Below are 27,237 nucleotides of genomic sequence, written 5' to 3'. Positions count from 1 at the left end.
CTTGTATGAACTCAAAGTGGATTAAGGACCTTAATATCAGACCCAAAACATTGCAGTTAGTACACAGAGCAGGGAATACTCTGGAAGCAATATATATAGGCAAGGACTTCTTTAATAGAACTCCAGTAGCCCAGAACTAAGAAAAAGGATGGACAAATGGGACTATGTGAAATTATAAAGCTTTTGTACAAAAACAGTAGTGGTCTGTAAACTGAAGAGACCACCGAGAGTGGGAGAAAATCTTTACTAGGTTATACACCAGACAAAAGACTGATTCCAGAATATACAGGGAGCTCAAAAACCTAAACTTCCCCAAAATCAATGAACCAATAAAGAAGTGGGAAACTGAATGAAACAGAGCTTTTTCAAAGGAAAAAGTTCAAATGGCCAAAAACATATGAAAAAATGCTCACCACCCCTGACCATAAAGGAAGTGCAAATCAAAACCACACTAAGGTTCCACCTCATCTCTGCTGGAATGGCTATCATCAAGAACACCACCAACAAATGCTGCAAGGATTTAGGGAAAAAGGAACCCTCATACGCTACTGGTGGGAATGTAAGCTAGTACAACCAATTTGGAAAACAATATGGAGGCTTCTTAAAAAACTAAACATAGATCTGCCACATGATCCAGCAATATCACTCCTAAGGATATACCTGAAGGAATGCAACGCTGGTTATTGCAAAGGAACCTGCACATCCATGTTTATTGCAGCACTATCCACAAGAGCCAAGCTATGGAAACAGACAATATGCTCCACTATTGATGAATAAATAAAGAAAATGTGGTATTTATACACAATGGAATTTTATTCGGTTGCAAACAATGAAATTTTGACATTCACAAGTAAATGAATGGAAGTGGAGAACATCATCTTAAGCTGTTAGCCAGGCTCATAAGGCCAAAAATCTCATGTTCTCCCTCATATGCAGATTATAGACCTAAAATAAATGCAGTAATATTATTGGACATGTGTCACAAACTCAAGGGAGGATGCACACAGGAAGAATAGGAAAAGGGAAGGAAACCTAATACTTTAATGTGTTTGATGTGCTCACTGTAGAGGAGTGAATATAGTCATCCTAAATTGGCAGAGGCCACAATGGGAAGGATGGGAAGGGGACTAGGAAGTACTGAAGAGATTTGGTAGAGACGAACCATGGTGGGTTGCAACACATATGTGTGTGGAAGCAATGCTAGGAATATCTCTGTATAGCTATCTTTATCTCAAGCTAGCAAAATGCTATGTTTTTCTTATTATCTCTTATGTTTTCTCTTCAACAAAATCAGAGAAGAGGGCAGAATAGGTTTTGCCTGTCACTGGGGTTTGGAGAAAAGGGCAGGAGAGGTGGCACAAACAATGTATACACATGTGAGTAAATACAAAAATGATAAAATAAAGAAAATAAAATATCTAATCATAAATTCAAAGGCAATGGCTATTAATAGAGAATCCATTCAGAATAAACTAAAATCAAAAGACAAAGAACGTATTTCTCCTCTTTTTAATAGTAATGATATTCTTGGCTAATATATGGTCTTAAATTAGCATTCTTGCAGAGAAAACAAAGTGAAAACAATATATAGTTAATTTACACTGCTTGTATGTAACTTACTCTTCACCTTCAACTACACAGGGAGAGAGAATAAATTCAAATAGTATTGAGAATGCTGCCTGCCATTCTACTGAATTTATGTCCCAGGCCCAGGGGACTACAGAGGAGAAGATGAACTCCTGCTCCTTTAGTTCTTGGCAGTCCCAGGTCACGTCCTTGATATGAAAACTTTACTCAGCACCTAGTGTGTTACTGGGTTTTCAAATACTGATATTCACAGACTATCACCCCTAAAAACTAGCTACCATTTCATCTGATATTTCACTTAGGACTATTTCAACATGGAAGAAAATGTGCTATTGTACATTTTGAATGACAGTATGTATCCTTAGAATGGCATATTTTTAATAAACTGATAAAGATAAATTGACAATAGCTAGTTTTCTTTAAATGTGCTGATTTCAAAACTAAATAGGTTAAAAAATGATGCTGCTGTACAATTTTTTGAAAAGTAATTTGACAATTTGTATGAAGAGTGACAAAAACACACCATATGTATGTTTTAAGAATAAATATATTATGGAAAAAGAGGGCTTCAGAGTTCACATGCCCTAGAATTAATTCAAGACTGATGGTTCCTAGTTATAGTCTCTCTATAGAATACAAAATACGTAGCTGTCAAGGTAGCCATTCTCAAATTCACACCTGAAAATGGTACTCCGTTGTCTAAAGTGCTTAAATGTTTTCCTATCCTCAGCAGATAAAGCCAAATTCCTCATGATAACCTGCACTTTCCTTCATGATTGACCACATTAATGTTTCCAGGTAACATAAGCCATACCAAATGGTATTTATTGCTCTCCCAAACACTTCTTATTAAGCCATTTTTTCTTTTCTTTTTTGCTTTACATCTGGCCTTTCCTCTTCTTTTTCTGACAAACAGCCTCAGTTTTTGAAACTGCTTCTGTCTTGCTTTTCCTTTTTCTGTGACTTTTTTGAATGTGGCACATTCTTTGCAAATTAATTACTTAGTTACTATATTGGAGCACCTAGAGAGCATGAACAAACTGTGTTTGAGCTTGTAACCCTTGTTCAGAGCATTTGACAGATATTAGGCAATCAAAAAAAATTGAAAACATAACTGAATAAATGAATTATTAAGTGATTGAATGATAAATGAAAAATTTTTGAATTTTTATTTCAAAATTAAAACTGTCCAACTTAGTATTTTCAAATTGTTCACCAAGTGAATAAACATTAGCTCTGTACATTATTAGTATTATCTCTTAAAAACAAAATTATATTGGGAGAATAACAAGTTTTAAATCTTGAAAAGTAGTTTCCCTCTGATTCCAAGAGTAGATTTGTCTGCTGTGAGGTTAGTAAAAGGGCATGTTGCCTTTTCAACTGTGTCAAAGTTGGGACCAATTTGTTCCCAACTCCCTTAAGGCATTGGAGTTTCCAAAGTTTGTGTTTCCTTAGCAGTGACATAAACCCATAATTAGCTCAGCATCCAGGATGTGAAAGAAAAGTTAAACCTGAAAGTAAAACAGGCAATGGAAACTTTATTCAAGACTATTGAATAACAAGGGTCAAGGCTACTGCAATTAGAGAGAGAAACTGAACTTCACTGAACAAGTGACTGGAGAGTGTTAAAGTGCTAGAGTGGGCTAGTGGGTAAAGATTGCTGAGTGATGATTTGCACTTCCACTGAGAGAGAGAGAGAGAGAATCCTTGTTTACAAGTGTGGTAAAGAGAGAGCTCTAAGAAAAAGGAAATTGTGAGCCTAAAAATCAAGGACTCCATCTAAAATTTGTCAACAGTGGGGCATGTTAAGACCATCTTGGTGAGAAGACAAGGAAAATTAATGTTCATGTTGCTTGTGTCATAAGTAGTAAAGACCTTTCTTTCTGGCCAAGGAGTGTGTCTTCTGCCAAAATGAAGCACATTCAAAACTAAGGAGAAATTCTCAATTCACAGGAAGAAAATTTGAGTAAAGGCCTTGCTGACTGCCATTGTAATTCTTGTATTGTATACCATGGACATCATTATGTAAAGCAAGAATTTATGTCTTTTTAATTTGCTCTTTCTCATTCAAGCTTTGCATGGAAATCTTAGAGTTTATTTGAATCATTGTTTTGTCAATGATTATACTTTTTATGTAGAGAATAAATTAAAGAGTCTTTGACTTCAAAATAATATAGTTAGTAGATTAAATTAGAATTAAATTAACACAATTACCCATCAAATTAATTACAAGCTTTGTATACAAAAACTATGCTGTAAAAAATAAAGCACAGATGCACCTTTACCATTTGATGTTTGTTATTATGCTGTGCATAGAAGACTGAAATTCAGTAGAACCATATAAATTAGAGCTCATAGGGATGACTTAAACAAATTGCAGTCTTTAAATAATATGTACTTTTTTAAGTGTATAATTCGGGGATTTCAAACTTTAGTTTAGTCACAGAAATAATCCTTATTTCTTGAAGAAGAGAAAAATTGAATGATACACTATATCACACTCTCTTTAACAGACTTCTGAGATTTTAAATTCTTTTCTACACCACAGAGTAAATGAAATGAAGATGATTCTTTTCAAAATGCTCAGAACGACCACTTTTTGCTTTTCAAAATTATTTTGTGAGTTTGAAAAGAAACAGTATGATGATCAGGAACTTATTGAACGATGAACTTCCAACTCGACTTTCATAATGGTAATAACCTGTAGTAATGACAGTTAATTGTGCAGACTTGAATGTAGTATTGATTAAGTGTGATGAGCATGACCAGAAGCATTCAGTGAAGATATGTGAACCACCCATTCAAATCAACATGAAGTTTGAACTATGGGTTTAGCTTCTGTATGTGTAGTTTTGATAAAGAGCATTTGCCCTTTTTGTATGAAAAAGTAAGATCTCAATTAATACGCATCAATCAAAGTTTTTAAACAAAATAATAACAAATTTTTTGGTGCTGCAGAGAATTTCAGTTGCAGAAAATATTTAAGATACAGATTCCTGGAATATCATCTACCATGACTCTGATTCAATATAGCTGGAGATTTTCCCAGAAATCAGAGTTTTCTTTCTGGTACTTAATACCACCTTTTGAGAGAAACTGATAGAAGGAAAAACCTGCCTTTTTAAGATTTGAGATTGGGAACAGATTTCAATCTGTTCACAAATAATTTAAGAATATTTCCCTATTTCTTTCACTACATTCTACGTCTTTCAAATTGTAAAGAAATCAACTACAGAGATTCTTTCTAAGTTAAGAATGCCCTTTCCTTGATTTCTCTGGCTTTCCTCCAGGTTAGCACATTAATTCTCCCACAAACTGAGAATGGATTTAGACAAAGAGTGCATATTCTGACAAACCAAAATAGCAAAAAAACCAAACCAAAACAAAAAAAACCCTACCTTAAGGCTGCTTACATTGACTTCTGAACACTTCCCTCTACCACATAAAAACCTGCCGCAACATCACTTCAAAATATTAGTAATATGATAAAAATATTTTATCCTAGCATAAAAATGTTATGATGTGCTTTTCTGCATTGTTCATTCTTCCTATGTCAGATGACCTCAAATAGTTCCAGGAAGCTAATCTTTCATCTTTTTCTCTATCAATCTCTTATCTGTTGTGGAAGTTTGAATGAGTTATTGCTGATACAAAGTCTTGTAACAAAGGAATGTTTCAGCTTTTTTTTTTTGGTGGTACACAGATTTGAACTCAGAGCCTCATGCTTGCTAGGCAGGTGCTATACCACTTGAGCCATTCTGCCAGCCGTTTTTTGTATTGAGTATTTTTGAGATAGGCTCTAGTGAACTATTTGCCCAGGCTGGTTTTGAGACACGATTCTCTTGGTCTCTGCTTCCTAAGTAGCTGTAATTACAGGTGTGAGCCACCAGCACTCAGCTGAGGGTTTCAGGTTAAATCACAAGGTAAAAGTTGTCCAACAAGTTCCATGGTAAAATCAAAGATGTTAATGGTTTGTTCAAGGTAAAGTGCATATTTAAGAAAAAGAAAGACTATCTTCATATTCTTTATTTTTTTCAAATTATGCTGGCAACTTCAAAATCATTGCTAAAATAGGAGTAATTTTGTTTGTATTTTTTTATTAACATTTATATTTTAGAATAAATTATTTCATTATTAGAAGAGCATTGTAAAATAGAACAATTTTTTTCTCCTTTAGTAATGATCAAGCATAAGGTCTCCCAGATTGCTGAGAATTTTATATTAGGTACAGTGATGTCAGCCTTAGAATTTTTGCTTTTAGTTTTTCTAATCTACATTAGATCATATTCTTATACTAAATGTGCATAATGAGATATTTCAGGTCAATCATGATTGGTTGTTTTATATACACAAAAGTATTTTTAATCAGGTCACAATTATTTTAATAATATAGTAATCAGTGATCATTTCCTTCTAATTTTGTCACAACAAAGAACACTTTATTGTAGTAAAACACATAATTAATAATTTTATGTGTACAATGTGGTATTATTAACTACATACACTTGGTTGTAGACCAGATATCTAGAAGCTTTTCATCTCGAATGAATAAAATTCTATCTGTGCATATTACATATCAACTTCCTATTTCCTCATTCCCAAGCAACGACCATCCAGCTTTCTGCTTCTATGAGTTTATTTTTGTATTTTGATGCCTCTTAGAAGTGGAATCATACATTATTGTGTCTGTGATTGGCTTTTTCTCTTAGTATAATGTCCTCGAGTTTCATCTATGATGCAGCCAATCACAGGATTTGCTTATTTTATAAAGCTGAATAATTTTTTTTGTATATTTGTGTGTGAGTATTATGGTTTGAAAGTTTGGCTCTCCGAAACTGCTGAAATTTAATCACATTGTGACGATATATTGGGAGGTAGACTATTTAAGTAATGTTAGGTCATGAAAACTTTGCCCTTATATATAGACTAATGTCAATGTGGCAGAAGTGGAATTGTCTCACCTATTTTTTCCCTTTCCATCATTTGATGCCTTCATGTAATAACTTAAATGAGAAGATTCTCACTAAGTAGTAGCCCCTAGATTAGACCTCTCAGCATCCAGAACTGTACACCAATAAATTGCTGCTCATTGCAGATCACCCAGTGTGTGGTATTCTCTCACAGCAGCTCAAAGCTAAGACTCTCTCTCTTTTTCTGTTTATCTGGTCATCTTTACTTGATACTCTGCCTCTCTAAATACGCACATAAAATATATCTAATCACATACATGAACTATAAAAATGTATATATATTCACATTTTCTTTATCCGTTAATCTGCCAATACCCATTTATGTTGTTTTTATCTTTGGGCTTTTGTGAATAAGGCTGCAAAGAACATGAGAAACAAATATTTTTTCATGATTCTAACTTCCCTTCTTTTAGATCAATACCCAGAAGTGGGACTGTTTATTTATACGCTAGTTTTATTTTAATATTTGAGAATTCTACTCCATGCTGTTTCTCACATCTGTTGTATCACCTTATATTCCCACCATTATTCCACAAGTGCTCAGATTTGTTCACATCTTTGCCATCACTTATTTTCTACTTTCTCAACTTCCTTGCCTCCTTCCTTCCCACCATCCCTCCTTCTTTCTTCCTTCCCTCTAACAGTTATTGTGTGAAATCTATGGGGCTTTCCATACATAAGGTCATACCTTCTGTGAATGAAAGTAATTTCAGTTTTTTGTTCACAAATTGGGAGCATTTTATTTATGTTTCTTGACTAATTGCTCTAGCTAGGATTTTTAGTACTGTGTTAAAAGGATTAGTGAGAGTGGGCATTCAATCCCTGTTCTTGATCTTAGAAAAAATGGGTTTCACTTTTTTAAAAAAAGTGGGACAATTAATAGGAAATAGCTGTGAGCTTTACACCAAGGGTGTTTATTGTGTAGAAGTAATTTCTTTCAAGTCATAATTTATTGTTTTTGTCATAAAGGATGTTGAATTTGTCAAATTCTGTTTTATTGGATTTTAATGTGATCATGTGATTTTACCCTTTATTTCTGTTAATGTTGTGTATCACATTAATTAACATTTGCATATAGAATCATCCTTGCATCCCTGGGATAAATCTGAATTTTTCATGTCATAAAAGCCTATAAAGATGCTATTGGATCTTGTTAGCTAGTATTTTGTTGATGATTTTTGCATCTATATTTATTAGGAATTAGTTTGTAGGGTTTTTTTGTGTATATTTGCATTTTTGTTTTGCTTTGGCATCAGAGTATATCTGGTTTCATACCATGAGCATTGAAGTATCTCCTCTTCTTCAGTATTTTAGAAGACAATGAGAAGAGTTAGCATTTATTCTTTAAAAGATTATAAAAGTCCTCTAATTATAGCTGTAAGATCCTGGGATTTTTTTTTTTTTCATACTAGAGACATTTTTGTTATAGGTCTATTCACTTTATCTATTTATTCATGATTTCATCTTGGTAGGTTGTATGTGACCAACAACTTACATAGTTATTCTAGGTTATCCAATTTGTATGTATATAATTTTCATCGTGTCTTTCATAATTTATGTATTTCTGTGGCATCACTTTTAATGCCTGCTCTTTTATTTTTTATTTTATTGGTTTGATTTTCTTTTTTTTTCTAGTCTAAGAGTGTCCATTTTAAAACATTTTCAATCAATGCTGTTTATTATCTCTATTGATTTTCTATTCTCTCATTATTTCTACTACAACCTATTATTTCCTTCCTTCCACTAATTTTAGATATATTTGATTCTTCTTTTTCATAAGGTATAAAGCTAAGATGCTTATTTGGGATCCTTGATTTTTTTAAAATATATACCCTTTGTATTAAACTTCTTAGTTCTGTCTTTATTGCCTCTCATAAATTTTGGTATTATGTTTTCATTTTCTTCAAGATATTTCTGTAGCGTTCTCTTTCCCCCATAGATGATTTGAGAATGCATTGTGTAATGTGCTCAGAGCTGTGAATTTTCCAATTTTGTACCTGTTATTTATTTTTGGTTTCATTCAGCTATACTCAGAAATGATACTTGGTATGATTTCAAATTTCTTAAGTTTGTTAAGATTCATTTTCTCACTAACATTGCTTATCACATTGTTTAATGTTGTGTGTATTTGAATAAAATGTGCATTCTGTTGATTTGGGTGGACTATTCTCTATATGTTAGTTAATTCCAATTTGTTTATACTGTTGTTGAATTCTTTTTCTTTATTGGTCTTCTGTCTGGCTGTTCTTTCCTCAGTTCAAAGAGAGGTGGTCAATAGCTACCCTTTAATTTTTATATATTAGCCAGTTGCATATTAAGCAATGACTTCCTATTATTGGCAACTTGTATGGTCACTGATGTGTACAAGAATAAATAATGCTGCCATGAAATATGAAAAAAAAAGTGGAGTGGTGAGTTTCCTCCTGTTATCATGGTGCTGTCTGTGTTTTCCTTTAGCTCAGTCAATCTTTGTTGCATATTTTGGGGGGCTGTGATGTTGGGTACCTTCACTACTTGCAATTGATCAATCATCCTGGTAGATTAACTCTTTTATCATTATATAATGCTCTTCCTTGTCTCTTGGAACAGTTTTTCATTTGCTGTTTGTTTTATCGGAAATAAATGTGTTCAGCTTTGTTTTCTTTTGCTTACCATTTGCATGGAATATATTTCTTATTTTATGCACAAGTATGTCATTAAATCTAAAATTAGTCTCTTTCAGAAAATATATACTTATACCATTTTTTCCAACTACTTTGCATCTTTTGATTAGGTCATTTATTTCATTTATATTTGAAATATTACTGATGGAAAAGGATTTGATATTGCCATTTTGTTGTACCTTTTTTTCCCCCCATATTTGCTTCTTGTTCTCTTCCTTTGTGTTCCATTGTGTTTCATATGGATATGCTCTATTCATTTTCTCACTTTATCTTAAGTATCCCCTATGGATTTTTTTTTTGAGGTGACCATAGGGCTTCCATGAGACATCTTATAAGTATAACATTCCACTTTAAATAAGTTAACTTCAATTGCATGAGAAAAAAAAACTCCACACATTTACTTCCAATACATATATTTTAGGTTATTGATGACACACATTGCATCTTTTATACTGTGTATATATTAGTATGCTATTTTATTTTATCATTTTGATAGTACTGGAGTTTGAACTCAGGTCTTTGTGCTTGGTAAGCATGTACTATACCACTTGAGCCATGCCTCCAGTCCATGTTAGTTACATTTTCATACATTCATGTTTTAAAATGTATATCAAGAACTGAAGGTGATTTATGCACCAGCATTTCAGTATTCTGTATGTGTTATACATTTACCTTTACCAGTTAGCTTTATTCTTTCACATGCTTTTTTGTTGCTATTTAGCAGTCATTTGGTTCAACATAAAGATCTCCTAGTAACATTTCTTGTAAAGCAGGTATAGCAGTTGTGATTCTTTCAGCTTTTGTTTATCTGAGAAGGTATTTATTTACTCTTCATTTTAAAGGACATATTTGCCAAGTATAGTATTCTTATATGATAGTATTTGTTTTTTTTTTCTTTCAACACTTTGAATATATCATCCTGATTCCATCTATCCTGCAAGATTTCTCTGAGGAATTCTTTGATATACATATAGTCAATGCAATCAGTCACATTTCTCTTGCTTGAATGTGAATGTCAACCTTTTACCCAATATGGGAGGGTTTTTCTCACTATTTTTTCAAATAAGCTTTCCATCCCTTTCTCTTAATGTTTTCCTTCTAGAATTCCCATATGTATATAACATGCAGAATAAAGATGTAATTTGCATAAACTGATATTTATACTCAAACATCATAGAAACCAGTTACTTGAATAATTCTCCCACTATCTGGACATGAGACATATGTTCTGCTCTTCTCTTTTTCTTCTTAGGAAGGAGCCAAAAGTTGTGAGCTTCCTTTTTGTCAGATGTTACTGATCTGTGGAGAGGAGCTTTGGCAAGCAAATGCAAAGAATTTTTTTTTTAATCAGTTTCAGTGTGGTTCATTTCACAAACCTTAGATTGTAGGAACCTCTTAGCTGGTGCCTAAATTTTCTTATAAAAGAAATCTGTGGGGAAAGATGCCCTAGAGTATCCCAGTAAATCACCATGATGACAAGGAACAAGGTTCTCCTGGATTTTTTTTTATATCAATAGATCCTATCAAAAATTTTTTCTCAATTAATTATGTGGAATGTACTAGTATTTCTGTTCAAATTTAGTATATTATTTATACTTTTTATGTGTAGATATCAATTTAGCCAATCAAACTTTAGAACATTAAAAGATGTAGGTTTAGCAGAAAAAATTCTATAATTCATGACCACAATGTTTCTAAAACCCAACACACTGTTTTCATGCAAAAAAATTCAGAATAGAAAAATCCACAAATTTGATCATTTTGTTTCATAATCAACACAGAAATGGAATTAGATTGAGTTTAATGATTATACTACCATCTGGCATTTGCAATTTTGTAATTTCCACAGATGCCATAGGATGTGGGAGTCTGGGACAAAAGAAAGAGAAAAATAGATGTATAAAATTAAAATATAACATGACATATCATCTTAAATCTTAAGTATGCAATTACTACAAGATGTAATTATCAGACAAATTGATTTTTAACAACATTTGAGAAGACACATTTCCTAAGGTTGATGCTTTGTTTGTGCTTCAAAGATGAGTTGTTGAAGGCATGTTCATGAAAAAAATTCAAGTGCTTTTCTCATGTAATGTATTTTCTCCTCTGTAGGATAGCTGTAACTGTGGCAAAGAAAATGAGGCTAGTAATTCACTTGCTCTTTTTTATATTTAGTTAGCAGTGTTTCTAAATATCTAATTATGAAGAGAAATAGTCTAGTGATGAAGAAAGAGTGGTCATTGGGAAATGATATCTATCTTAGAAAAGAAGAAATATTAATTCCTAAGATAAATATCAGGTTTCTTTTATTAAAATACAAGCCTGACCATGTGTTTCCTTATATCCCTCAGTCATCATCATTCACTGTTGATTGTTCAGATTTCTCAGGACCTGGCATCTAAAAAGCTATTAATAGTTTTAATAGTTAACAAGTCCCTAAACTGTTAGCCAGCCTTCCTTCCTTCCGTTCTTCCTTCGCTAAGGATTGAACCCAGTACCTTGCCTGTACTGATATGTGAAAAGAATCAGGAGACCTATTCATGTTGGTGAAATATCCAATGACTAACAGCACTATGAAGCCTTTATTCCACCTTACAAATATAAGGGGGACCATAAAGTGGATTAATGCAACAGGAGCCATAAATATATATTCTATGGTTCCACAGTTTGCTTATAATGAAATAATATATATATTTTTCATAAAATAGTTGAACAATAAATACCATCCAACAGGAAGACATTGGGAACCTCAGGATAGAGAAAATGGGCCTTAGATAGGAAGAGGCCAAGACCTCTATTGAGACATGATGAGAGAAGAAATAAAAGAGTACGGGACTAATCTCATCAGGTTCCTGATTTCTCAGGTGAAAAACTAGCAAATAGGTTAAAGTATTTGAAAAATCATCAGGAGGAGGAGGGAGAGGAGCATCACAGTAACAATAATGTATTTTTTATGAGAAGTAATACTGTGCTAGGTGTCATTTATGCTATCACAAAAAGGGTTTGTTATTGTCATCATTTTACAGGAAAGTAAATAGACAGAGAATTTTCATTTTGCACAGGTCATACTGTTCATATCCAGCAAAAACAAGTTGCATGTGCCCAAAAGTCAGATTGTCAATAAATTCATTTTGCTATCAAATTTTCAAATAATTATAGCAATGAGGAAAACACCAATTTGAAGAAATGAAGTGAGCTTTGTTTCCAATATCAAAGTCTCATTTGATAGTGATGAATATGAATTTAATGATATAGCTAACTCTGAAATTTTTGTCCTGAAATCACAGCTGCTTGTGTGGCAGTGAGGAGAATCTTCCAGGGTGTTTAAAGAAGAGATTAGAATGACCAAAAAGAGCCAGCTACTGGGATCTTGAAGGACAAAGCAATCTCCAGCAATCAGTATAATTTTTCTCTGATCCTAAGCTATAGCTAGTATTTCTGGCCAAAATGGTCAGAAACTCTATTACAGATGGAAAATTGTCAGTCTTTTATAATCTCTACTGTAAAAAAGAGTATAAAGCCTCCAAGCTTAAAAAAAAAATCCTCATCAGTAACAATATTTGTTATATGGACAAATTCTATTCTTCTGACAAAATGACTTAACATCAAGTCAGTTTCATCTTGGCATGGTTATATCAGCCACTTTATTTGTATTAGGACATTTAACAATGAATTCAAACTTTCATTGTCTGAAAGTATGCTTTGGAATCAAGAGCCATAAGAGCATCATTTATCTGGGGTGAATTGTGAAAATTTAAAACTTTACTTGCTAAATGAAAGCTGTTTCTATCTCTGTGACTGATGACATGCCAAGATACTATTAATGAAATTATTTTAGATAAACATCTTAAGTTTACATGTTCATGTAAACATCAGACACTTAAAATTTTCTTATAGTTTACTTTTTCACAACTGTAGAGGTTCAAAGTGAAGAGGCTGAGTGCTGTAAGTATTTGCAAAAAATTGAGCATCTTTATTTACAAGTACAAAGTTAGTTAGCAAAGGCAGTAATTGCCCATCCATTTAGAGACTCTAATCACTTCTTTAAAAGCTTGAAATAAGGTAGTCTACTAACTTACATTGCAATTTATTGATTTCCTACTAAACAAAGTAACTTGTTAATGGGAAGTTTTATTAAGAAATTAGTAAAAACCAAGTATTGTTTGTTTGGCAATGCCATCCATGTTTAAAGGCTCATAAGAGACCTAGAGTGGAAATCTTTATACTTTATAAGAACAGAGACAGTTATAACTTAGTAAAGCTGACTCAGAAAAATGACCTGAATTTCATACAGTTTTTAATAGCTACAAAACTACAGCTTGAAGTAGAAATATGGAAACTTTTTCTAAAAAGGAACAGATAATATGCATTTTTCAGGTTTGTTCACCATATATCTGTTGTAATTGTTCTGTCACAATGTTGTTAAAACAGTCATAGAAAAATACATAAAGAAACAGGCTTGACAGAAAATCAATACTATTTTGTTCCAATTAGATTTGGTCCAGAAGCCATATTTTGCCAAGGTCTGCTATAAAACAATATGAAATATTACTTAAAAATAGTTAAGTGAGTGCCTATTTAGAGATAATGATACAATATATTTGAAGTTGGTTTAGAAATAAATTCAGGGTTTAATTTAAGGCAAATGAATATAAGGTAATATTTAAAAATGCATATGAATAAAATTAATTCCAAAAGATAATTTTATGGGCCAGTAATTAAAGGTAGTATTTTAAATATGTCACCCAATTAAAAGATGAGGAAAGATTATAAAAGCTTATTTAGAGCAAATGTCAGATGTAAAGTTTATTTGAGGGGACTCTGCGAAATTTATTGATAAATTGGCTGTGTTTTATTTACACTACTTCAATGGATTGTTGAAACTTTTGTCCATACTTAGTGTTTCTAAGATGGTATTGATGTATGATATATATTAGCTAGTAAAGGGTGAAATGTTCATGACCCCCATAATCATCAGTATCTTTCCCAATATTTTTTGTCCCAAATGTACTGATGAGATACTGTTGAAACATCAGTGTCTGTGTCTTAGTTTATTTTCTCATCTGGGGGAAATTAAAAAAAAAAACAAAACAAACTTCCCTTTTAATTCACATTCTATTGTTCATTAAAATAACCCATATAGTAATTATAATTTATGAAATACTGTTACGTGTGCTAGAAATATAATATTGGAAAAAGTCAGCAAGGATCTTGAAACCAATAAGTATATGAGTGAATAAGACAATCTTAAAGCAATCATGTCAAGAAAATTCAAATGTGAAGTGATTGATGATGGCTAAAGGATTGGACAATGGGAGTATGGGGGTCACACTTTTGACTTGGTATTTGGAGAAAGCCTCATTTAGAAAGAAGGCATAATTGGCTTAAGAGCCTACATTATAGGAATATGGAATTGTTATTAAACTCCAGATCCATAGTTTTCCAAGCATAGAAAATGGCAAATATGAAGTGTCTGTGCTGGAATGAACACAAGGGTGCTCAAAGAACAGAAATAGGCATTGGGTGAATTCTAATTAACTAGGAAGAGAGTGGTATGAATTTAGCTCAAAGTGAGGGGAAGAAACAGATGATGCAGAGTTTACATAAACTCGAGTGAGGATCTGAGATTCTATTTAAAGTGCACTGCAGTCATTAAGAAATTTTAGCAGAATAGTCACATAATCTTCCTCCAGTTTTACAAAACCCACTTTGACTTCTGTGGGGAGAATGAACTGTAGACCAGCAAGAAGAGAGGTAGAACAATGTATGGAGAGACACAGTAGAAATCCAAGCAAGAAATCAGTTAATTTTATGTTCATCCTTTTATGCCCATTTTATGTTACCAACTTTTTGCTATTTCTCTGGGTTGTTGGTTCCTCTTTGTGTGTGTTGTTTTTGTTTTTGTTTTTTTTTTTATGATGCTGAGGATTGAACCCAGGGCTCATGATGGTAAGTACTCTACCAATGAACTACCTACCCAGTCAATTTCTATGTATTTCTCAAGAGTATCCTTAATTATCTCTCTTAACAAAATGAAATAAAAATAATAGCCTGATCAAAAACAAAATAAAAAATAACAGGCTAAGAACTTACTTTATTCCAGGATTCCTAAAAAATATAGTTAAGATATGCTGGCTTTATTGTTTCTCCATTAACAGGTAAATAACAGCTCTACTTTTAAAATATTTTCTTTTCATTTTAGACAGGTGTTTTACCACTGAGCTACCCTAGCACAGGGCTACAGCTAAATTTTAGAATATTTCAGTACATCAGCAAAAAGCCAAGTTTTGAATTTTCTAAATACTCTGCTTAGTCAATGTCTACAAGAAATAATGAAACAAATATATCATGAAGAATGTTAATTTTGACAGCAATGTATGGAGTATTTACTGAGACAAGAATTTTGCTAGAAACTATAGTTATACTAAGTTTTTAATTATTGTGAAACAATATAAAGTATGTTCATAATTGACATCACTTTAAAATTGAGAAAACTGAGAAAAGGATTCTGGGTCTTACTAAGGAATACAGCAAATAAAAATATAGCAAATGGGGACAGGAAAGCATCTTCTGACTCCAAAGCCTCTGCTCACAGTCACTGCTGCCTCTATCTGACATGAAATGAGATACCAGTCAATGTATTTATACACTTGATGAGAAAGTACATTATATTATTAAAGTAGTGTTGTATGTTTACTTTACTGAACACATACACAGATGTTTTTGCTTTGGTATAGTTGAATCTTTGTTATATAGAAATGACATTAAAGACGTACTTTTAAAGAAATATGAATCTGAACCACTTCAGAAAACAAAATGATCAAACACAAAGATCTGGACTATTAAGTTAAAATTCCTCAAGAGGGATGCCTGGACATGATAAATTCTATACATTAAGAAAACAGAATTTCCTTTGGAAACTACAAAAATATTTCTGTGTCTCAAATTTGGAAACATCAGGTACATAAGAGAAGACCAACACTAATAACTGGGAGTATGAATAATTTGTGAAAAAGTGGCCCACACTTATGATCACTATTTGTATCTTAACAAGAGAAAGGGTAGAGCTCATCTGCACTCTCTGTATTCACTTGATTTGGTTATATAATTTTAGAGCAGGAATTATATTGGTTCATTTAAAAAGTGGAAGACTGCAGTACAGCTCAGTGATAGATCACTTGCTTACATGTGTCAGGCCATGGGTTTGATCCTTAGCACTGCAAAAACCAAACCAAACCAAAACAAAAGAAAATAATATAAAACAGAAGAGAGATTCCAGATTTTTTTTTCTCTCTGTGACTCTTTTATATGAATGATGGAGGTAAGAATATAACATAAAAAATGTTTAACAGCTGTTTACTGGATGGGAATGGGGAAATGGTATAGGAGAGTGAATATGGTGCAAATACTGAGTACACATGTACACAAATGGAAAAATGAGATCTTTTGAAACAATTCCAGGAATAAGAGAAGGAGAACTAAAGGAGAATGATGGAGGGGTGAATTCAAGTATGTTATATATGATACATCATAAGAACTTTGTTAATGCTACAATGTACCCCTAACACAGCACTAAAATTTTTTTAAAAAACTATTTAAATTGAAATATGTTTATAAATACCTACATTTAATGATATAATATGAAGGATAGCTAAGTAGCAGATATCAAATATTTATTATATATAGGATTCCAAACATTCAATATTTCTACTACTTTTAATTCTCATAAACATTGTGTCATTTTTAAAGAAATAACTTGATTACATTTTTTAGGATAATATAGTTTACCACGAATTACTGGCCATTTCTTGAGAAGTCACAGAGATTATGAACAAATCCTAAATTAAATCTCAGACTACTATCTTTACAGTCTGCCGACCAAGTTTTAACAGTTAAAGAAGAAAGAAAAGGTACTTTCTTTGTACTGTAATGTTAGGGATTTAAGGACTCAACTGCACAAATGAGACTTCATTCTTATCCTCTAGTTCACTGTTTATGCATTTTAGATATTTGGGGTTAAAACAATCTTATAGTTTTGATGTAGACTGTTCCCCAAATACCCCATGTGAAAGGATTGTTGCCCAGGGTGGCAGTAACTGGGGCATGCTGTGTAACTTTAGTAGGGGTCATTGAGGGAGGTCCCTAGATATTGTGAGTGTGTCCCAAGGGGGTTATATGACCTTGACCCCTTTCTGTTAATGTATATTTGTTCCCTGGATTATGGAGCAAGAAGTTTTGCTCCACCCCTGCCCCCTGATATTTCCATGTGACATACCCATCAGAGACCCAAAACAATTTGTCCAAGAGATTTTAAACTGACACCTCCAAAACTGTGACCCTAAACAAGCCATTTGCCTTTAGAAGATAATAATCATAGAACTTTTATTATCATGGTGGAAAGTTGACTGATACAAATATTACTTCTTGTGTGTCCCTAGTGACAAGTGAAATATAACCATGACAGGAGTGATCAATATTTTAGACCATTAACCTCTCTGTGAAGAGCCTCATAAAAAGCTTATGGCTTAGGTTACAAGTCTAAAGGAGGAAATCAGGTGTACTTGGTTACAAAAAAGTTTAGCCTGAAGTGTTAAGATCTCATTTCCTGTTGGGCAGACCACAGACACAGAACAGTCATGTGGTGTCTTGTCATAGACTAAGCCATCTCTAGGATGAAAATAAGCAATTTCCTTATTTCTTCCTTTTTTCTGTAACTTAACTTCAAGGAAGTCTCAGAAATATGGTGGTCCAACACAATGGCCATGGAAAAAGAGAAATGGGTTAAGTGAATTTGTAACCATTCTCTGCACTGCTCCTTATATCTGGTGTATTTAAGCAATCTTGCTTTCCTTTCTTTTGATTACATCTTTATTTACCACTGGTACAGAGAAAGCCTGGATACACATGTTCAGGTTTAAACATCTTTATAACTTAGCTTTAGCTTCCAGTTTTCTTTGAGTTTTGTTCAATTCTTCAATTACCCCAGCCTATTATTTCTTGTCATGCCCAAGACTTAACATCTTAACCATCTTCATACTTTTGCTAGATAGTGCTAATCCTGCCCTGGAGAATGGAACAAATGGTATTTCTCCCATGAAATCATCTCAGAATTTCAGAGAGAATTTGCTTTAACTCCTCTATGTTTCTAGGGCAATATGTTTGTATATCAATTATGGAAACCTTGTATATTGCAGTTCCTCTCTTTTCCACTGAAATGTAAGGAAATGAGGTTACCTCATTCACACTCATTGTATAGCAATAGAATACTTGCACATAAAATACTATGAATTTTAGGTTAGTAAAAATTAGTAAGTTAGTAAAAAGGAATATTTGTGAGAAACATTCTAGTTAATAGCACATGAGAAATTTAAAAAAAATAGCTCACACAGTGAGATTTTTTCATAACACACAAATGTAAATATTCTTATTATCTTCTGTGAGTGAGCATTTCTGGTTTGACTTGTGATCTTTCTATCTCTGTTAGCTCAGGTGTTCCTAAAACTCCACTAGGAAATGTGTGCTTATTTCCAGTAGTTAATTCAATAGCCTGATGACAAGTTTTTTTGGATTTTCATGGTAATCCAAGTTTACAACCTCAATCATTTAAGCCACTACAGGCAGAGACTTAGAGTGAGCTAATCATTTTACATTTCAAAATATCTCTTTCTGATATTTGATTTTTCCTTTATAGAGTGATGAAAATATGAATGTCATGATTCAATTTCTGAAAATGTCTAATACATTTTTGCATAATATAATTGTTGAAAAAAGTTCAATACATACTACTACATATATACTTTTGAATAGATATTGTATATGGAAGAGAAAAAATGTTATCTATAAGATTACCTTCTTTAAAAAAGACAAGTCTAAGGGGACATGTTCAAGTCATTTAAGATGTTGATAATTGCAAAGCTTTCATAAGGAAGGGGATAGTCATCTAAATTTGCTACAAAAGCAATAGAATTTCAGTAACCAAGAGCAGAAGGAAGCTACAGTCAGGTATTCCTACAGAAAGAAAAAAAAGAGAGAGAGAGAGAATATTGTAGGAAATAGGAAAAAAAGCATAAATGGCCTTCTCGACCTTTGAGTCAAGAAGAAAAGAGCTTTAAAGAAATTCTTTGTAATGCTTGATATGTGAGTTACACTTAATCCTACCCATTGTCTCTTCAAGACAACTCTTTATACACAATATGGCTTGACAGTGTGTTTAGAGTTGGATCACGGTTGAGAGCAGGAACTATGGAGATGGAAATGTCACAGACCATGTGAGGGTGAAGGGAGAGGAATAGCTAGCCCAGTCCCATGTATGTTAGATGTCATGATTTTAAATCAAATTTTACGCATTTAACTCTGGACCAAGTTTTACTGTGAAATGTTAACATTACTTCTTAATCATGGTGAATTTCTAATTGGTTAATTAGCCAAAATTTAGTGCCATGACTCATGGAAATTTTCCTTCTTTTCAGAGTTTAACTAGATTTTCCAAATCTAGGTTTCTAAAAACCTTGAAAAGCATGACACATATGTATGTAAATGTCACAGTGAAACCTATTAATAAAAACTATTAATAAAATCCATTAATAAAAATATGATTTAATAATTATAATGAAAATAACAGTTTCATTTTAAAACAGTTTTAGGTTTACAAAAGAGTTGTGAAATTATTAATGTTTTCTTAGATCCCTCACTTGGTTTTCCCTGGTCTGCTATGGTATGTCTTTCACAATTTATGAACTGATACTGATGTACTATCATTGAAGTTTATACATCCTTTAGATTCCTGTAGTTTTTAGGTGATGTACTTTTATTTGTTCCAGGATCCCACATTATATTTCATTCTTGTATCTCTTTATGTCCCTCTATGCTTTCCTTGCTTTTGAAAATCTTTAATATTTTAAGGAGTACTGATTAGGTTTTATAGGATGTCTCTCAATCTGAGTTTGATGTTTTTCTCATGGCTAGACAGACTTATTTACACTGGTATTGCCAGAACAATAATCCTGCCATTTTATAAATTAGTGACCATTTTATAAATTAGCAGCCATTTTATCCTCAGGTCTCACCTCTTGGAAAATGGAGCCATTCCCAATAAACAGCCCTGCCCTTTAACAAGATTTCCCCTGCTCCCAGACAAGCTGCACCCAAGCTCCACCCTTTACCCACCCTCTTCTATGAAAAGCCATCCCTGGCCCAAACTCACTCTCTTTCTGTGTCATCTTTCCTGGGTCAGCCAGGTGGCTCGTGCCTGTCATTAAACCTGCTCTAGGATGTGAGTTTTTCTCATGAGCTTCCTTTGTGAGCAGCATCAGCATTTTTCCTAAAATTTGGTGCCATGACTTGGATTGGGGTGCACTCCTGACACTGACCTTGCTCTCCTGGCTTCCCCCAACCCATCCCGCTCTCTCTCTCCCTTCCTCCGGGATCTGAGCTGCTTTACTGGGACCCCTGATCCTAGAAAACACCACTCTCTCACTAGCTCACAGGAAAGTTCTTTCACCCCAGTGCACCTCCAACTGCCATCCACCACTGTCCAATCTTCCCTCAAGGTCCCCTCTCCCTTACTGAGTCCTTCTTGCACACAGAGCTGTGGTCTCTCTCTCTTATTTCCTCAAAACCCTAATGCTAGGTCTCAGCTTGCTCTCGTCTCTGGGAACTGGGTTCCCCACTAGGGACCATGACCCGCCCATGGTGAAGACATTCTCTCTGGGTGCTCCACATCTGTCTCTCTCTCTCTCTCTGTCCTGAGAACTTGATATTTCGCTGATGCTTGCCATTTCTCTCCTCAGGTCAGGCCTCACCATGGGAGTTGGACCATCCAAAATACCTTCAGACTCCCCATTGGGATGTCTTCTGGCCAATCCTGGACCTCTACATCTCACACTTAATCTTAAGCCCCCAAAGCTCATTTTTCTCTGTAATCAGACCTGGCCCCAATATCCATTGGACAATGCTTCCAAGTGGCCACTTAATGGCACATTTGATCCCAATATTTTATGGGATTTATACAGTTTATGTGAGCCCACTGGTAAATGAAAGGAACTTCCCTACATCCAATCCTTTTCTTATCTCCGTACCAAACCCTCCCTCTGTACTTCTGTTCCCCTGCACAGGTCCTACTAGCCTCTAAACCAGTCTCAAATCCAGCCAAATCCTTTTCTGAACCCCCTCCTGACTCTGAAGATTTCTTTTCTTTCAACCCTGCTAATGAGCCTCCACCTTATCAGAGATGGGCTTCCATTGTTCAGCAGTTGGCCTCCGCCCCTCCTTCAGCCCCTCCTCCCACCCACCCTTCCACCCACCCAGAACCACAGGATCCCATAAGCCCTCTACACACTCGCTCTCACAGACCCCCCACGCCAACCAGTTTCCATCTACCCTCTCTGGGAAGTGGCTGGAGCCAAAGGCATTGTGAGGGTCCATGTCCCCTTTTCCCTCACTGACCTCTCTCAGATAGAAAAGCCCCTTGGCTTTTTCACCACTGGCCCAGATTCTTATGTTAAAGAGTTCCAGTACTTTGTTCAATCCTATGACATTACTTGGCATGACATCTATCTCATTCTTTCCTCCACCCTCCTTCCAGAGGTGAGACAAAGGGTCTGGGATGGGTCTAGGGCACATGCAGATGAGCCATCACACCACTGCCACCCATCTTGTAGGAGCTACAGCAATTCCTACTGAGGAGCCTAATTGGGATTACTAAACCAGTGACAGAACACTTAGGGATCAGATGGTTACCTGTTTAGTGGCAGGATTAAAAAAGATGGCCCAAAAGATTGTTAATTTTGATAAACTCAGAGAAATTCAACAAGAAAAAGAAGATAATCCAGCTAGTTTCTTGTCCCAGCTCACAGAGGAACTACGACACTATACAAAAGTTGACCCTAAAACTACAGATGGGACAACTATTCTTATGACCCACTTTATCTCCCAGTCAGTCCCAGATATAAGAAGAAAACTTAAAAGGCTGGAAAATGGCCCTCAGACTCCACATTGTGAAATTTTAAACATGGCCTTAAAGGTGTATAATTACTGAGAAGAACAGCAAAGGGCTGGTAAGGAGAGGAGAGATAAGGCTAAATTCCAGATATTGGAACAAGCCCTCCAACAAAAGCCTCTGACCTCTAACTCCTGAGACCAGGAAAAATCCTGAACACCTCACAGCCCATGTTTTAGGTGTGCCCTTGAGGGACACTGGGCCCTTGCTTGTCCTAAACCATGCTGTTCACCAGGGCCATGTCCTAAATGCAAACAGGAGGTCCACTGGGTGGTCGACTGCTCCTCCACCCCTCAAGGTGAAGGGTCTAAGCCCCCCCACTGTCCCTCCTCCCTAACTGGTCTTTTAGGACTAGTGACTGTGGCTGATGACTGATTGAGCCCAGGACTCCCAGGCCCAACAACCATAATTCCTGGGAGCCCAGGGTAACTGCCCTCATAGAAGGTAGGCCTATCTCTCTCCTCATAGAGACTGGTGCCACTTTTTCTGCCTTGCCAGAGTTCTGGGGACCTTCCAAGCCTTCTTTAACCTCCATAGTTGGGGTAGAGGGAACTCTTACCCAGGCCTTAATGACTTTTCATTTAACCTGCATACTAGGAGATAGAAAAGATATCTCCTTCCTAATCCTCCCTAATTACCCCACCCCACTCTTGGGAAGGGACATTTTGTCAAAATTCCAGTCCATTCTCACCTTACACCCACCCCCTGTTAAGCTGCAAGCCATTAACCCCTTGTCTCCATCCTCACAGCCCTTCCTTGCCAGTATGGGTGCCCTGCTTCCACAAACCTTTCCTGACCCCTTGCCCTTATCCGCTACACTGCTGGACCCCATCGTGTGGGACCTCAAAAACCCTGCAGTCATTACACATCATGAGCCAATTGTTATTACTCTCAAGGATCCCTCTGTTTTCCCAAACCAACCTCAACATCACATTTCTCTAATCCACTTACAGGGGTAAAGCCTCTCCTCTGAGAGCTTCTCACTAAGGGTCTGCTTCACAAAACCCACTCCCCCTATAGCACTCCCATTATGCCTGTAAAAAAAGCCCAATGGGTCTTACAGGCTGGTGCAGGACCTCTACTTAGTCAATGCAGCAGTGACTCCTTATACACTCAGTGGTGTCCAACCCCTACACTCTCCTGTCTCTCATCCCCAGTACCACCAACCATTTCACAGTCCTGGACCTAAAAGATGCTTTCTTCACTATCCTTGTCCACCTATGGTCCCAAAACCTCTTTGCCTTCATCTGGACTGATCCAGATTCTCATACTTCCCAACAATTGACCTGAACTGTTCCGCCTCAGGAGTTCCGGGACAGTCCACATCTCTTTGGTCAAACTCTGGTTAGGGACCTTCTCATCCTCCAGCTCTCCACAAATAAACTCCTCCAATATGTAGATGACCTCCTGCTTTGAAGCCCCTCTCTCGAGGATAGCCAACAACACACTGCCCTCTTGCTTAATTTTCTGGGGAAAAAAGGATACTGTGTGTCCCCTAACAAGGCTCAACCTTCTCTCACTCAGGTGACTTACCTGAGCCTATCTATCTCCCCTACTCAAAAGGCTATCACCCTAGATCATAAGGCATTGTTAGCCTCTCCTCCTGCCCTCACCAACAAGGCCAAAATTCTCTCCTTCCTCAGCCTGGTTGGCTATCTCAGAACCTGGGTGCCCAACTTCAGTCTAATGACCAAGCCTCTGTATGAGGCATCCAAGGGTCCCATTCAAGAGCCCCTAGACCCCTCTCGGCCTGTGTCAGGTCATTTTAAAATCTTCTTACAAGCCCTATTACAAGCCCTGGCACTTTACCTGCTGGACCTCACTTGTCCCTTCTTCCTTTACGTTTCTGAGAGGCAAGGTTTTGCCATAGGAGTTCTGGGACACAACATAGGGTCCTCCTTTGCTCTAGGAGCATACCTCTCCAAACAGTTAGACCCCACAACCAAGCGATGGGCCCCATGCCTTAGGGCCCTGGCAGCCACCTCACTCTTGATCCAAAAAAGCAAAAAGCTTATCTTTGGGTCCCCCCCTTACTGTTTACTCCTCCCATAGCCTCTCAGAACTCCTCACATAAAGGGACTTTACTCCATGCCCCTTCCCATATCCTATCCCTCCAGGTGGCCTTGGTCAAGGATTGTGTCCCCTACTTAACCCAGCCACTCTTCTTCCTCTCTCTTCAACACCCTTAGCTCACTCCTGACCAGAGATCCTTGAGGAGCTCCTCCCCTGCCCAGACCACATTCAGGAGGGCACCCTTTCTCAGGCTGACTACATTTGGTTCATTGATGGCAGATCCTTCATTCACAATGGACAGCAAAGAGCTGGATACATCATTGTGTCTGATTCTACCATAATTGAGGGATGCCTTCTCCCTTTGGGTACTACTTCCCAAAAGGCAGAATTGACTGCCCTGGCCAGAGCCTAAACCTGGCAAAAGGCAAAACTGTCAACATTTACACTGACTCTAAGTATGCATTCCACACTTTATTGTCCCACTCTGCTATTTGGAAGGAAAGGGAATTCCTAACTACAAAGGGAACTCCCATTATCAATACTGCCTTAATAGCCCAGATCTTAGAGGCTTCATGCTTTCCTTCTCAGGTAGGCATTACTCATTGCAAAGCCCACCAAACTGACTCTTCCATAATTACCAGAGGAAATAACTGCCCTCAAAACTGCACCCCAATCAACCATGTACCCCCCTCACCCCAGTTTCCTCATCCTCAATAAGCTCTCCCTTCCCCCTTCTGAAGTTAAAACTCTTCTCTCCTATTTACATAAGCTTTTCCACCCTAATCTTCATGCTCTTTACACCTTTCTCCACCAATCCATTTCCCTATCTCCAGGAGACCTTAAACAGATTATCCAATCCTGCTCAATTTGCCAGCATACAAACCCCAACTCCAATATTAGACCCCCTCCCTTTCCTACCCACCAAGCCAGGGGATGCCTCCCTGCCATGTATTGGCAGGTGGACTTCACATATATGAAGATTAAGTACCTCCTAATATTGGTAGACACCTTCACAGGATGGGTGGAAGCCTTCCCTGTAACCAATAAAAAGGCCTCCACAGTAACAATAATTTTGGTCACAGATAGCATCCCATGGTTTGGTCTCCCAGCCTCTATCCATTCAGAAAACAGGCCTGAGTTTGTTTCCTCTATTTCCCAAAAATTGGCACAAGACTTAAATATTCACTGGAGATTTCACATTCCTTATCATCCCAAATCTTTAGGTGAAGTTGAGCATGCCAATCACACACTAAAAAGTACTCTCAGCAAAGTCTTCCTCGAGGTCCACCTAGACTGGACAAAGCTCTTACCTCTAGTCCTTCTCCACCTGTGGGCCCTCACAAAAAGACGACTCATGCTCAGCCCCTTTGAGCTCCATTACGGCTGTCCACTCCTCCCTATCACGGTTCAGCCACAACCCTATAACATTTCTCCCACTGTCCTCAATCCTCTCCTCACTTTTCTTCTCTCTCTCCTTTGGTCTCATGCTCACAATCAGTTGCCACAGTCCTCTGACACCACCAAATTAACTCCCCCCTTCAAATGGGAGATCTGGTTTATCTAAAAAAGTACAACCACACCCGGCCACCTGCACAAAAAGTGGATAGGCTCATTAAAGGTCGTCCTCACCACACCCACGGCTGTTAAGCTAACAGGATTTCTCTCCTGGGTACATGTTCAAAATCTAAAACTCGCAGCCCCACAAAAGACCTAACAATCTCTTCTTAAAGGACCAAGAAAAATAAAGATCTCCTGCCTCCCCAAGATCCCAGAAGACAGAGACATACCCAGGGAGACTCCCAGGGCATGAGCAGGAGCCCTATGCCTAGGGAACTAGCATCTTGCCTACTCACTCTTTATACTTCCCCCTCCCATTTCTTCCTGTCAGTGCCTCCCCACACTTTTATTCTTTCATAAATACACTCCACTCTGAGGTTTTACCTTACCCACCTCCCAGCAAAATCAGCTTCTCTCCTTTTTCTACCTTCTTTTCCCCTACTTCATAGACTGGATATCCGACCTTCATCTCCAAGGTACTCTCTCAGAATTTACTCCTGAAGAAATCTACTCATTATCCAACATACTTTTTGCCTCACTGTAAACCACTCCACCTATGCTTTCACTCCATTCCTTCCTGTAGGTAATTCTTATTCTCGTCCCCATTTTCCTGAGTATCGGCTTGTAGACAACTTCTCCCTCTGTGTGGAGATGGCCCTAACTCACAGCTCTCTGCTTCGGGTACCTCTCCCTATGTGCCTTACTTCCTATACTCTCCTCATTCTTATGACTTGGATCTTTTCTATCCTTCTGGTTGGGTTCCCATCCCTATCATATCTCTGGAGATTCAAAGTCTGAGAAACCTACACACATAACTGGACTTCGGTCACCCACTAAATAGGTTCTGGGGACTGTGCTCCTATGGGATGTAATGAAGCCATCAGCATATCCACTACTCCCAAATCCATGTCTGTAAGTAATCACCCTTTTATTTGCTTCTTCTTTGATCAGACACAACCCTATTGCAAAAAGGGTGCTAAATGGTCAAAGGAATATGGGGGCTGCCCCTATTGGAGCTGCAAAGTACATTAGGTTGCATCTGGGAATGCGAAGGCCAGAGAAATAAGTTTCTGCTTTGGGGACTCTGATACAATAACAATCCACATCCCTGACCCTTGGGACACACGATGGTAGGATGGGGTTATGGCCAGTTCCTGTGCCTCAGTGACACTCTTTATACCTAAGGAATTAGTTATGGCCCTGCAGACACAAATAGAGCTCTCCTCAAACATCCTGGAAGCTGAACAGACCCTCCAGGACCAACTCCCCAAAGATCCCTCATCCACTACTCTATCATCCTGGATACAAATTATATAAACCTCCATACAGTTTCTTAACTCCACCAGTTCTATAAACATCACCCACTGTTTTGTATGCACCTCCCTTTAATGCCCTCTACTAATGGCAGTGCCTGTCAATCTGTCTGTACCCACCCTAACCCCTATGC

At 36.5% G+C, this 27,237-nt stretch overlaps 1 long non-coding RNA gene across 1 annotated transcript in view; it reads left to right on the top strand.

Moving 5' to 3' along the window:
- The first annotated feature begins 14,961 nt into the window (after positions 1 to 14,961).
- Positions 14,962 to 27,237, top strand: part of LOC141420795 (uncharacterized) — a 44,146-nt gene continuing 31,870 nt past the window's right edge. Inside the window, exon 1 of the long non-coding RNA XR_012445443.1 lies at positions 14,962 to 15,172. This is a non-coding gene — a long non-coding RNA (uncharacterized lncRNA). The remainder of the gene's footprint in view (positions 15,173 to 27,237) is intronic.

The sequence above is a fragment of the Castor canadensis genome, chromosome 1 (genome assembly GCF_047511655.1).
Source record: "Castor canadensis chromosome 1, mCasCan1.hap1v2, whole genome shotgun sequence".
In the NCBI taxonomy this organism is placed as follows: domain Eukaryota; kingdom Metazoa; phylum Chordata; class Mammalia; order Rodentia; family Castoridae; genus Castor; species Castor canadensis.
The sequence above is the reverse complement of the archived record's forward strand: the minus strand, read 5'-3'. Positions and strand labels throughout refer to the sequence as shown.